Here is a 14,128-nt window from a genome sequence, read left to right as displayed (position 1 = left end):
GCTATGAAAGGCACAGACAGATACCACTTTTTTCTCTTTTAAAAGCCTGTGAAAATTAAATTAGCAAAGAACAAAGAGAGGAATCCTGAAGATAAAAGCAGAAATGAATACATTAGAAAAGAAAAAATGCAGAAATGATAGATACTTCAAGAACTGGTTTTTTTGGGGGAAAAAAAAACACATAAAAGAAGGAAACTTCTTGAAGTCTAATGAAGAAAAAGAATAAGTAAAAGCACAATGACAAACACGAGGAATGATCAAAGATAGGATCACAGATAGGGAGAAGGCAGTATATGTATGAGTATATCATCTGCAATTCTATAGCAAAGCGTGTGACAACAATGTTCCTAGATCAACTTCTTAAGTTAATTTTGGCAATTTAGATCAATCGATCTAAGAATTGTTTTTTTCACATTTTCTTGGAATAGAACATCCAGTATAATCCTTAATGATAAAACTTAAAGGGCTTCTCATGAACATGAATATTTTCATTACCCTCACTATATTTCAATTTTGATTTGGCAATAAGGAAAAGAAATAAAACAGAATTTTCAGAAGAGATAAAAATGTTTGGATGCCATTCTTAATAATGTAAGAATCACAGCCTAAGAACCGAATTTTAATAGGAATTCGGCAAGGTGGTATGTTATGTCATTGCTGTTCAGTCGCTCAGTCATGTCCAACTCTGTGACCCCATGGACTGCAGCACGCCAGGCTTCCCTGTCCTTCACCATTGCTCAGAGCTTGCTCAAACTCATGTCCATTGAATTGCTGATCCCATCCAGCCATCTTGTCCTCTGTTGTCCCCTTCTCCTCCTACCTTCAATCTTTCCTAGCATCATGGTCTTTTCCAATGAGTCAGTTCTTCACTTCAGGTGGCCAAAATATTGGAGTTTCAGCTTCAGCATCAGTCCTTCCAATGAATATTCAGGATTGATTTCCTTTAGGATTGACTTGTTTGCTCTCCTTGCGGTCCAAGGGCCTCTCAAGAGTCTTCTCCGACACCAGGGTTCAAAAGCATCAATTCTTTGGTGCTCAGCCTTCTTTATGGTCCACTCTCACATTCATACATGACTACTAGAAAAACCATAGCTTTGACTAGAAGGACCTTTGTCAGCAAAGTAAATATCCAAAGTTTAAGTTTCTTGCATACTGTTGTTTAGTTGCTAAGTCGTGTCTGCCTCTTTGTGACCCCATGAACTGCAGCTCCTGCAGGTTCCTCTGTCCATGGAATTTCCCAGGCACGAATACTGGAAACCCCAGTGGAGTGGGTTGCCATTTCATTCTCCAGGGGATTGAACCCGGGTCTCCTGCAATGCAGGCGGATTTTTTACCACTGAGCCACCTGGGAAACCAGCAACAAATAATTGTAAATGACACAGAAAAAGCAGCCCATTAATAATATCAGCCCAAATTTTAGAACACTTATGAATAAGAATGAAATAAAGAAGATGTGTGCACTACAAGACTAACCTATCAAAGACGCTAACACTTTCCTCCATCGTGGTGGCCATGGAGGGTCTGCTCTCGGCGCTCCCTCCGCCCCTTAGAACTCGATGCCTGTATGTGCCACGCCTCCGGCTGGATATCTATCCGCCCAGTGGAGGCCACGCCCCGGGCTGCTCCCAGCAAACGAGCGAGCCGGACGGGGTGTCTATCCCCTTGAAAACAGCTCAAGGCTAATTCTGCCAGACGAGGGTGGCTTCTAAAGCTCAGTCCTTGCACTGAGGCTCCCTATCAGCTCGACTGAGACTTTCTGAAAGCTCCCCGGCAGTCAGAGGGTCTTTTTACTCATTTCCTCCTCCCTCTCTGTTCCTTCTTCTCTTTTTTAAAATGGGTATCAGATTTTCATTGTTGTCTGAAGCTGTTTCTGCCTTTTCCAGCTACTTCATTCTTCACGGGCTCACCTCTACCTCCCCAATCTCTTAACCTTGATTCTCTTAGCATCTGCTTCAAAGAAAAGCTAAATGAACCATCGACAATGATATTTCATATTTCCTTTTTCAACTTTATTTTTTTCTCTTTAATTCTTCAGTTCAGTTCAGTTCAGTTCAGTCGCTCAGTCGTGTCCAACTCTTTGCGACCCCATGAATCGCAGCACGCCAGGCCTCCCTGTCCATCACCAACTCCCGGAGTTCACTCAGACTCACGTCCATCGAGTCAGTGATGCCATCCAGCCATCTCATCCTCTGTCATCCCCTTCTCCTCCTGCCCCCAATCCATCCCAGCATCAGAGTCTTTTCCAATGAGTCAGCTCTTCGCATGAGGTGGCCAAAGTACTGGAGTTTCAGCTTCAGCATCTGTAATTCTTACTACTATTTAATAAGCTCTATTGTACTTGTTCATCTTGTTTATTTTTCTCCTTAGAATATAAGCTCCCTGAGAACAAGGAATTCCGTTTTTTTGTTCTTTATTATATCCTCAATATCTAGAAGGATTATTGGCTCATAGAAAATAATAAATACTTCTAAGTGAATTAATGAAGGAAAGACATAAATTAAGACTTGAATTCTATTACTTGGAAAAATGAAAATCCTAATGGAATTTAAAAATTCAATTTGAAAAATAAATACTAAAAATAAGCAAGAAAATGTCTCAAAGAATAGCAGAATATTACATTTATACATTACATCAATATGATATAAGATATTGAAGGGTATAAAGATACAATAATAAAGGCACCCTGATACCAATTTTGACATTGACAGACTGGTCACTAAGATAGAAGTCCAGTCTCAAAAATTCTTCAGAACTTGGTGTATGGATAAACGTGGCATTTAAAACTTGTATGGAAAGGAAGGATTTTTCAATAAGCAGTGTTAGAAAAACCAGCCATCTGGAGAAAAAATAGATCTGAACTTTATTCCATATTCAACTTATATACCATATGGATCAGAGATTTAAATATAAAAACAAAATCATAAAGTACTAGAAAAAAATATGTGACTATTTATATTTGGGAGATAAAGAAGATATTTATAACATGCTACTAGAGGCAAAACCTTAAAGAAAAACAGTAATAAATCTAATAACCTGAAAAACAACACAATCAACACATCTGTATATTAAAAAACATAAATAACAGTGGAATTTTTCCAACCAAATTAGTGGTTGGAAAATGTGTACAGACCGCATGTGGCAAAGGTTAATTTTTAATGAATGTATCATTGTTTCACTAATATCTATAATTATATACTTAACAAGTGGGAAGATAACAAGAAATCAGTAAGAAAATTATTTTTAAAAAGTTCACAAAAGAGAAAATACAAATAACCTATGCAATTATGAAAATGTATGTAACTCATTGAATTGCGATCAGAAACCATAGGGCACCATTTTCATCTTTAAAAGAAAGATGACTAGATAGATAGAATATTTATGTCACATAAATAAGCCATCTACTCTTTATGCCATTGATGATTCTGCCAATAGTCTTTTTTTAATAGGATGACTTGGCACTAAACCATGTGGTCTTCCTTGGTGGCTCGGGTGGTAAATAACCTCCCTGCAATGCAGGAGACCTGGGTTCGATCGATCCCTGAGTCAGGAAGGTCCCCTGGAGAAGGGAATAGCAACCCTCTCCAGTATTCTTGCCTGGAGAATCCCTATGGACAGGGGAGCGTGGTGGGCTACAGTCCATTGGGGGGTCACAAAGAGTCAGACAGAGCTGAGTGACTAACACTTTCACTTTCATGGTTATGTTTTCTGAACTATGGCTTTCTTTTCTATAGTTGCAACATAAGGAAATGATCATAAATATAAGCAAAATATGACTAAAAATGTGTTCCTTACAAAATTGGTTATAATTTGGAAATAATTTAAATATTCAACTATAAGTGTCTAGTTGAATTAATCATGATAAAATATAATTCCACCTTTTAAGGCTCTTTTAGTATAATGTTTAATGTCAGAACACTGCTAAAGATTGTTTTGGTGGGGATAAACTCAATTATGCTGCAGTAACAACCCCTAAGTTTTTAATGTCTTACAACAAAGACCATATTGAGCTGGTCACTCTCAAGGGAAGCTCTTCTCCATGTGTTGACTTAGCATTTCAGGATATTTCTGCCTCCAGGTGGCACGTGAAGCTTCAGCTTTCATTTTGTTTGCCAAAGTCAATGGCTGCATCCTATGTCAAAGGACAGAGAAGGAAGTCATCTAGAGAGTCAGAAAGTAGAGGATAACTGGATATTGATGAGTACTAGAATTGCTTACCATAAAGATGTATTGTTGAGAGTCTAAAATGACAATACAGTTTGTAAAAATTGGGTGTTTGTATGTGAATGTGTAGATAGACGTGTATGTCTATACAGATAGATATGGATAGATAGACAGATATATAGATAGATAGAGACAAATGCAAATGTGCATCTATGGAGTCCACAGGGAATCTCTCAGCGTGGCAAGACTATGAATAATTTAAATTTGCCTGCTTTTCCTTATCTGTATTTTCTGAATTTTCTACAACGAGTAAATGTTATTGCAACAGCATCAAGCATTGACCTTGAAAAGAAAAAGCATCAAAGAACTTGTTGGATATATTTTCTTTCCCTCAGTAAATGTACACAATGCTCTATGGATGGAAGCTCAGATATTACAGGTCTTTGAGAGAGTCGAGTTCTTTAAATTTTACCCTCTGCCATTTTTGCCTATCCCTCTCTTTCTGTACTGCTTTGCTCGGGTCCTTAAGCAGAAGAAATTGTTAAGCTTCGGTTGGAGATGATTGTCTTTAATTTCCATCCCATTCCAATAAGATGGTGCTCCACTGGTGAGATGGAACCATGATGACGGTAGCCTCACTCCTCTTAAGGAGACACACGGAAAGAACAGATGGAGTTAAGTGTATTCCTATGCCATGTGTGTAATTGCCACTAAAGACACTGAAGATAATGACCTTTTCTCTTTTATTCTCAGCCACGAGTGTTATTACAGGGGAAAAAAGAAAAAAAAAAAAAAAAAGAAAGACAAGGAAGAACTGTGTGCATCTGGACGATCATAGCTCCTGACCTCATTGTGCTTAGCAGGGATTGAGCCCGCGTCTCCTGCCATCTCCTGCCTTGGCATGTGGATTCTTTACTACCGTGCCACCTCTTCCCCCCTCAAATGTCTGCATTTCGTGAAGGTGAAAACCCTGACTGACTTAGATCCACCTGCAGTGTAGGAGATTCAGACTGGATCCCTAGCTCGGGAAGATCCCCTGGAGAAGGTAATGGCAACCCACTTCAGTATTTTTGCTTGGGAAATTTCATGGATGGAGGAGCCTAGTAGGCTACAATCCACAGGGTCGCCAAGAGTCAGACGTGACTGAACACACAGCAATGGCAAAAGACATGGCCCTAGGACTCTAGCTGAGCAGGGCCCCTTCAGAGGCTGCTGGTCATTTCTCTGAGCTTCCAGAACTGCTCTGCGGGCTGTAAGGGTGGTGCCTATCGTAAAACATTAAGAATAACGTGTTGAATCTGCCTTTGACGACAGGGTCTCCAGCATGCTTCCAGACCAGCCTACACACAGGACTGCTTATGTGTGTAAAGCGAACTCCTCACAGAGATATATTTGGACTTTCACACATTCTGATAAGATCCTCGCTCTCTTTTGGATTTGAGGTTCCAGAAGGAGGAATTTTTGGTATACAAGCTTGCATCTCAGTTGCTCCTGGAGAATGTTGCTAATCTGTCTATTTTGAATCCTGACTTTATGAACTTTTCTTTGGAATTTTTAAAGTAAACAGATCCTATTCAATTTACCCAAGCAATGCCTCTGCTATCAGCCCTTCAATCCAAGCTAACTATTTACATTCATCGATAAGGAGGTCATGGAGGAACAGAACTCATCTCGAACTCTGGTGCACATAAAGAGATTTCCCAAAAGGATATACACAGTTTTTATTGTTTGTTGTTTAGTCGCTAAGGCGTGTCTGATTCTTTTACCACCCCATGGACTTTGGCCTGCCAGGCACCTCTGTCCATGGGATTTCCCAGGCAAGAATATTGGAGTGAGTAGCCATTCCCCTTCACCTGGAGATCTTCCTGACCCAGGGATCGAACCCACATCTTCTGCATTGGCAGGCAGGTTTTTTGTCACTGAACCTCCAGAGAAGCCTGGATATACACAGAGACACCCAAAATTTGTGTTCGAGTTCTGGAAGAGAGTCGGAATGGTGTTTCTAGACTCAGAGGACTTTGGCCTCAGTGGCTAATAAGCCAAAGCTTTGGGGCAGTGTAATGAATACAGTTGTGTCAGCTGATACTCCCAGTGGAGGATGGGAGGCACTTGAAATTGTGGATTTCTGTGTAGTGAGTGTGTTATGCGAACTGAAATGGACTGGAATGGGTGAATTTAATTCAGATGACCATTATATCTACTACTGCAGGCAGGAATCCCTCAGAAGAAATGGAGTGGCCATTATGGTCGACAAAAGAGTCCAAAATGCAGTACTTGGATGCAATCTCAAAAATGACAGAATGATCTCTGTTTGTTTCCAAGGCAAACCATTCAATATCACAGTAATCCAAGTCTATGCCCCAACCAGTAACACTGAAGAAGCTGAAGTTGAACGGTTCTATGAAGACCTACAAGACCTTTTAGAACTAACACCCAAAAAAGATGTCCTTTTCATTATAGGGGACTGGAATGCAAAAGTAGGAAGTCAAGAAACATCTGGCTAACAGGCAAATTAGGCCTTGGAATATGGAATGAAGCAGGGCAAAGACTAATAGAGTTTTGCCAAGAAAATGCACTGGTCATAACAAACACCATCTTCCAACAACACAAGAGAAGACTCTACACATGGACATCACCAGATGGTCAACACCGAAATCAGATTGATTATATTCTTTGCAGCCAAAGATGGAGAAGCTCTATACAGTGAGCAAAAACAAGACCAGGATCTGACTGTGGCTCAGATCATGAGCTCCTTATTGCCAAATTCAGACTTAAATTGAAGAAAGTAGGGAAAACCACTAGACCATTCAAGTATGACCTAAATCAAATCCCTTATGATTATACAGTGGAAGTGAGAAATAGATTTAAGGGCCTAGATCTGATAGATAGAGTGCCTGATGAATTATGGAATGAGGTTCATGACATTGTACAGGAGACAGGGATCAAGACCATTCCCATAGAAAAGAAATGCAAAAAAGCAAAATGGCTGTCTGGGGAGGCCTTCTAAATAGCTGTGAAAAGAAGAGAAGCGAAAAGCAAAGGAGAAAAGCAAAGATATAAACATCTGAATGCAGAGTTCCAAAGAATAGCAAGAAGAGATAAGAAAGCCTTCTTCAGCGATCAATGCAAAGAAATAGAGGAAAACAACAGAATGGGAAAGACTAGGGATCACTTCAAGAAAATCAGAGATACCAAAGGAACATTTCATGCAAAGATGAGCTCGATAAAGGACAGAAATGGTATGGACCTAACAGAATCAGAAGATATTAAGAAGAGATGGCAAGAATACACAGAAGAACTGTACAAAAAAGATCTTCACGACCCAGATAATCATGATGGTGTGATCAGTGACCTAGAGCCAGACATCCTGGAATGTGAAGTCAAGTGGGCCTTAGAAAGCATCACTACGAACAAAGCTAGTGGAGGTGATGGAATTCCAGTCGAGCTATTTCAAATCCTGAAAGATGATGCTGTGAAAGTGCTGCACTCAATATGCCAGCAAATTTGGAAAACTCAGCAGTGGCCACAGGACTGGAAAAGGTCAGTTTTCATTCCAATTCCAAATATTGCTCAAGCTACCCCACAATGGCACTCATCTCACACGCTAGTAAAGTAATGCTCAAAATTCTCCAAGCCACGCTTCAGCAATATGTGAATCGTGAACTTCCTGATGTTCAAGCTGGTTTTAGAAAAGGCAGAGGAACCAGAGATCAAATTGCCAATATCCGCTGGATCATGGAAAAAGCAAGAGAGTTCCAGAAAAACATCTATTTCTGCTTTATTGACTATGCCAAAGCCTTTGACTGTGTGGATCATAATAAACTGTGGAAAATTCTTCAAGAGATGGGAATACCAGATCACCTGATCTGCCTCTTGAGAAATCTGTATGCAGGTCAGGAAGCAACAGTTAGAATTGGACATGGAACAACAGACTGGTTCCAAATAGGAAAAGGAGTTTGTCAAGGCTGTATATTGTCACTCGGTTTATTTAACTTCTATGCAGAGTACATCATGAGAAATGCTGGACTGGAAGAAACACAAACTGGAATCAAGATTTCCAGGAGAAATATCAATAATGTCAGATATGCAGATGACACCACCCTTATGGCAGAAAGTGAAGAGGAACTAAAAAGCCTCTTGATGAAAGTGAAAGTGGAGAGGAAAAAGTTGGCTTAAAGCTCAACATTCAGAAAACGAAGATCATGGCATCCGGTCCCACCACTTCATGGGAAATAGATGTGGAAACAGTGGAAACAGTGTCAGACTTTATTTTTCTGGGCTCCAAAATCACTACAGATGGTGACTGCAGCCATGAAATTAAAAGATGCTTACTCCTTGGAAGGAAAGTTATGACTAACCTAGATAGCATATTGAAAAGCAGAGACATTACTTTGCCAACAAAGGTTCGTCTAGTCAAGGCTATGGTTTTTCCTGTGGTCATGTATGGATGCGAGAGTTGGACTGTGAAGAAGGCTGAGCACCGAAGAATTGATGCTTTTGAACTGTGGTGTTGGAGAAGACTCTTGAGAGTCCCTTGGACTGCAAGGAGATCCAACCAGTCCATTCTGAAGGAGATCAGCCCTGGGATTTCTTTGGAAGAATGATGCTAAAGCTGAAACTCCAGTACTTTGGCCACCTCATGTGAAGAGTTGACTCATTGGAAAAGACCCTGATGCTGGGAGGGACTGGGGGCAGGAGGAGAAGGGGACGACAGAGGATGAGATGGCTGGATGGCATCACTGACTCGATGGACGTCAGTCTCAGTGAACTCAGGGAGTTGGTGATGGTAGGGAGACCTGGTGTGCTGCGATTCATGGTGTCGCAGAGAGTCGGACACGACTGAGCGACTGATCTGATCTGATCTGAGAGGTTCTTGTGGAAGGGATACCAGTGCCCACCAATGTTCAGTCCTAGCTCACTCCTGGTGTACGGACTACTGTCCTCAGCTCCTTTGCAACTAAGTGAGGCCATGTGATGTGGTCTGCTGTGGATGGAAGTGAAGTGTCTCTTCTTGGTGGAGGCAATAAAAGGACCAGGTGTCATTACCCAGTTTTGCGCTTCCCTACTGAATTACCCAAGGGGGTTGCACAGAATGCTAGCATTTCAACAGCCTGGAATTTGAGGTCATCCAGTGGAGAATGGTTGCCCTAAAAAAGATACCTGGGCCAGAGGCTGAATTTTTTTTTTTTAATCAGTGAGAAATGCAGCTTTGTGGTCTCTGTCCACTCAGATTTTGGGATTGTTACTGCAGCAAAGCTAATGACCTGGATATACTCCTTCTGATCCATGGGAATATCATAGGAATCACAGAGAGTGAGGTCCTGCGTGGGCGTGAGGTACAGGCCAGGGATCTTTGTGTTTTACATTTTCATTTATTTACTTTTGGCCTCACTGGGTCCGCACTGCTGTGTGGGCTTTCTCGAGCTGTGGCACGGGGAAGCTGCCCTTTAGTTGTGGCTCTCATTGCAGTGGCTTCTCTCCTTGTGGAGCATGGCCTGTCGCGCACGCAGGCTTCAGTAGCTGTGGAGTGTGGGTTTAGCAGTTGTGGCTCCCAGGCTCTAGAGCACAGGCTCAGTAGTTGAGGCACACGGGCTTAATTGCTCCACGGCATGTGGGACGTTCCTGGATCAAGGATCGAACCCATATCTCCTGCATCAGCAGGCAGATACCTTACCGCTGAGCCACCAGGGAAGTCCCAGCAAGTCATCTTTGAAGCTCTGTCACCACGCTTTCTAAGGCTCGGCACTGAATAATCAGCTAAAGATCCACGCTGTCTCCTCCAGGAAGGACATCTGAGAGGGGCCGGGCTCCTTGGTGGTGGCCTGGAGCCGTCTCCTCCGCTTCCTCCCCTGCCTTCTCACAGAACAGGAAAAGCTTGTTCCATCTTATTAGATTTCAGAGACGTGGACAGTACAACATTCCTGATTCAAAACTGTCAGCTAAAAAGAGAGGACTGAACTCCTGGGTTAGTAATTTGAAAAGATATTAAGTGAAAAGAGAAGAAAATAGTTGCAAGGCCAAGGGAAAGATTCTCCAACCAGGAAGGCCTCCGTGTTTCTCACCCATTAGCCTTATTAAAAAAGAAATTGATTATGCCTCAGTACTCTCCTTGACAAGGTCACTGATGTGACTGGTTTGAATGGAACCGGCTCGGGGTTTTTCTCTGAGCAAAGAGCAAAAGGCAGATGGGGATTTTTTTTTTTTTTTTCATTTGGATATGAAAATCATGTAAAACCTTGATATGTGAATGGACAAAGGAAACAAATGAAAAATTCACATCCGAGGAAATTTAAATCATAAACATGCTAGAGCAGGTTCATCTTGCCTCGCGTAGGCCACCCAGCAGTAGATATGGGATGGTTAAACTGTCAGCCCCTAACTGTGCAGGTGGGGAGGGTTTTTAATAAAGTTTCTGGGGAAATGCCCCTGGGATCCCCATTCCTACCCAGTTCAGCTTCATCTATGACTTCCCTCTCCTGCCTTCCTCCTTTGGAGCTAGGATTACCTTCTCTGGCAAGCCCCTCTGTTTCGAATCAGCTTGTCCTTGGAGCTCTCCTTTCGTTGCAAGTAAACTATGGTAGTGCCAGCTCTCTCCTGGGGCCACATTCCATATTCTAAGCATTCCCTTTTCATTTAATTGCCACCACCACCTACTCTATAAGTCTCCTCCTCCTCTTCCTCTAAACCCTCTTCTTCATCTTCGTCTTCTGTAAGTTAGAAACCGAGGCATAGAGAGCAAGCCATTTGCCCAAATTTATAAAACTGGGAAATGCTTGAGCTGGGATTGGAAATCAGGCAGGTTTTCCCAGGCAGAAAGAATCTGCCTGCCAATGCAGGAGACGCGAGAGATGTGGGTTCGATCCTTGGGTCGGGATGACCCCCTGAATTAGGAAATGACAACCCACTCTAGTATTCTTATCTCGGAATCCCATGGACAGAGGAGCCCAGTGGGCTGCAGTCCATGGGGTTGCAAAGAGTCAGACATGACTGAGCACACGCCCACAGCAAAAGCAAGGCTGACTGTGCCGCCCACACTGTACTTCCCTATTTTTAGCCTTTTCCTAGAAATCTCTCTCTTCCTTCTTACACTAGTTCTTCTTTCTCCACTTGCCACAGGACACCTATCTTGTGAGGCTGAATTGTTATCTCCCCAGGACCATGATTTGGTGGTCAAATTAACAGGAAAACATTACAACAAAAGATGTTTTGACTTTTTTCCTGAATATTTTAGTTCGAGCATGCTTCTCCTAGAAGGTCAATCATGCAATATATCTCATACTTATTGGATCATGAGCTCTTTCATTTATTTGGTTGTACGTCTCTAACACCTGCAGGATCTTCTGCTGTGCAGGGCGGGACTAAGGACCCCAAGGTACCCCATAGCAGATGGACCCGAGAGGACACGTACTTCCTCTTTGACTGGAGGCTGAGTTATGTCCCACACCTCGTGCCTCGTGGGGGCACAGGTTTGGGGGAAGTTCTCCTTGCTGCTTCCAGACCACTAATCTTTGATCTGCATGGAAATAAAAGCCTCTTCCTTTGAAGCGAATGGCATCCATCCACACCGCTCTCCACCACTCCTCATTGCCTTTGTTCGCTTCACTTCTGACCTCTTTTCTTCTTCATGGAGACTTTGGCAATTACATAGCCACTTTCTTCTCCACCCTAATTCCTCCAATTGTCTTGGGCAACATCGTTGTAGATGAGCCACCCAACAACAGCCAGACAATGGGGCTCCTTTTTCTCAGAGACTCTCCATGACCTTGCTTTATTGCCAGGAGTCCTACACTGATAAAAATGTAAATTCTGGCAGCCCACAATGACCAAAATTCCCCCTCCTTCCACTTACTCCCTTCTTCGCAATGCTTCTTGTTCTTCCCACCATGACACTCACAACCTCCCTTTGTCACATGGTCCATCACCCCTCCTCCCAATGTTCCCTCTCGTTCCCCTCGGTTTAGATCACGTGGTTCACAACTGCAGCTCCTCTGCTGGGATCTTCAATTTTCTTTATCTCTTTTGTTAGACCTTTGGAGTTCTGCTTGGTCATTCTTTCAGTCCTGGTACTAAAGGTCTTCTTCTCAGTTTAGCAAAGTTTGCTGCTCAGAAGGACAAAGGAAGATGATACTTATTACTCTTTCTGTCCAAAGTGGGATACTCTGCTCCTTTTCTTCCAATCTATTCTAGTCACAGTAGTTATGGCTAGCTTTCCCTCCTCTTCTATATCCTCCCAAGGTTATCAGAGATCATCACCAATGGTTGTACCTTCTGATGCCAGCAGTTTTTGGCATGAATGTTTATAATAAACTTCTTTCTGTAATCGGAATATCACAGGTTAGCACTGTCAGACTCTCTGCCTTCTTCAACAAGGCTTCATATTTTCAACATGACTTTTCATTACAGTTGGCAATGGGTTGAGCTTGTCCCTTCCGCAAGCATCTATATTGCAGAATAATCTCTGTTCCTAACACCTTTTGTTGCAAGCCAATTTAGGCCAAATTAGATTTCTTCTAATTTAATTAAAATCCCTGCTGTTCAGGAGACATTTTGTGATGTGCACCCAACCTACACAGCAGAAATCCATGTGTGTGAGTGTGTGTATGGGGGCGGGGCGGGGGGGGGTGGCGATGCTCTTGTGGGTTACAGCTTCTGGGTGCTTCCACTTAACAAAAATCACACAGGATCCTCCCAGACTTGGTATCCAAACACAGAAATACCTTGATAGCTCTTTATTTTAGAATTTTACAAAGATGATAAAAAGAATACTTGAATAGGACTAATCCTTTATTATGGAAAAAGAACCAAATACAGATGATACAACAGGCATGAGTACCAGGATGCTCTGATATCAATACATGGGTCCTCCTTTGTAATGCTCTATGAGGAAGCCTGATCCAACTGGATCAATGAAGCATCTCTTGTACTGGACTCGCTTGGATTCCTTTCTCTGCTTTTCTGTCTCCTCTGGTTGATTCCTCCTGTGTGTGTCCTATATAATCTTGTCCCCATGATTTTGTTCTCAGCCATTACTTCTGTGATTCATTGCTGTTCACTTTAAGCAAAGTCTTTTTCCATTTATTTTAATTTTAGTTTTGTTTGCCTTTGACATGCTCTCTAGAATTTTGGGTGCCTGCTCTTTCTCTAACTCCAAAGAAGGATTTTGTTGGCTTGCTTGGTGCTGCAACCCTCTCTGTAACCTGAGTCTTGGGTCCTACCCAAGTTCACTCTCCTGGGGGCTTCCAGAGGGTGGGCATTTATTCTCATTGGCTGGGTAAGAGAGTTGTTTGAGATGGGAGCTTAGAATAGACCCTTGAATTGTTCAGAGCCAGGAGAGACACTTGCTGAGCATAGCACTGCTCTGAATACTGTTGATATTCTGCTTGTATCCCTCTCCAGTATCTGCATCTCTGTCCCTGGGAACTTTGCCTGTCTTACTCCAACTGCAAAGTCAGGGTGAGAGGTAAGCATGAAATGTCCAGAAATTAACAACCTCCAAGTTATCCCCACAAGTCAATGACACTTGTGTTTGTAGTATAAATACCCCAGCTTCCTCTCCCCTTGAGCTAGATTGTGTGTGTGGTGCATGCATGGCTCCTCTTTTCTGACTTTGCAATCCCATGGACCGTAGCCTGCTAGGCTCCTCTGTTCATTGGATTTCCCAGGCAGGAATACTGGAGTGGGTTGCCAGTTCCTCCTCCAGAGGATCTTCCCAGCCTAGGAATCAAACCCACATCTACTGAGTCTTCTACACTGAGAGCGGATTATTACCACTGAGCCATCGGCGAAGCCAGGTACTTGTGAGGAGTATGTTTTGCATCATTTCTCAGAGTTTCTCCTGAGATGAAGCTCCAGGCACCCTCCAGGGTAGCTGGCTTAACTGCCTGCTCTCTGTTGACCATCTTCTCTTCTCTCTGTTATTTCCCCTGGGCCCCTACTGGGATGCCCAGCACACCCCAAATAAGCTATC

This window comes from Bos indicus x Bos taurus, chromosome 6, assembly GCF_003369695.1.
Source record: "Bos indicus x Bos taurus breed Angus x Brahman F1 hybrid chromosome 6, Bos_hybrid_MaternalHap_v2.0, whole genome shotgun sequence".
NCBI lineage: Eukaryota > Metazoa > Chordata > Mammalia > Artiodactyla > Bovidae > Bos > Bos indicus x Bos taurus.
This window is presented reverse-complemented; position numbering follows the sequence as displayed.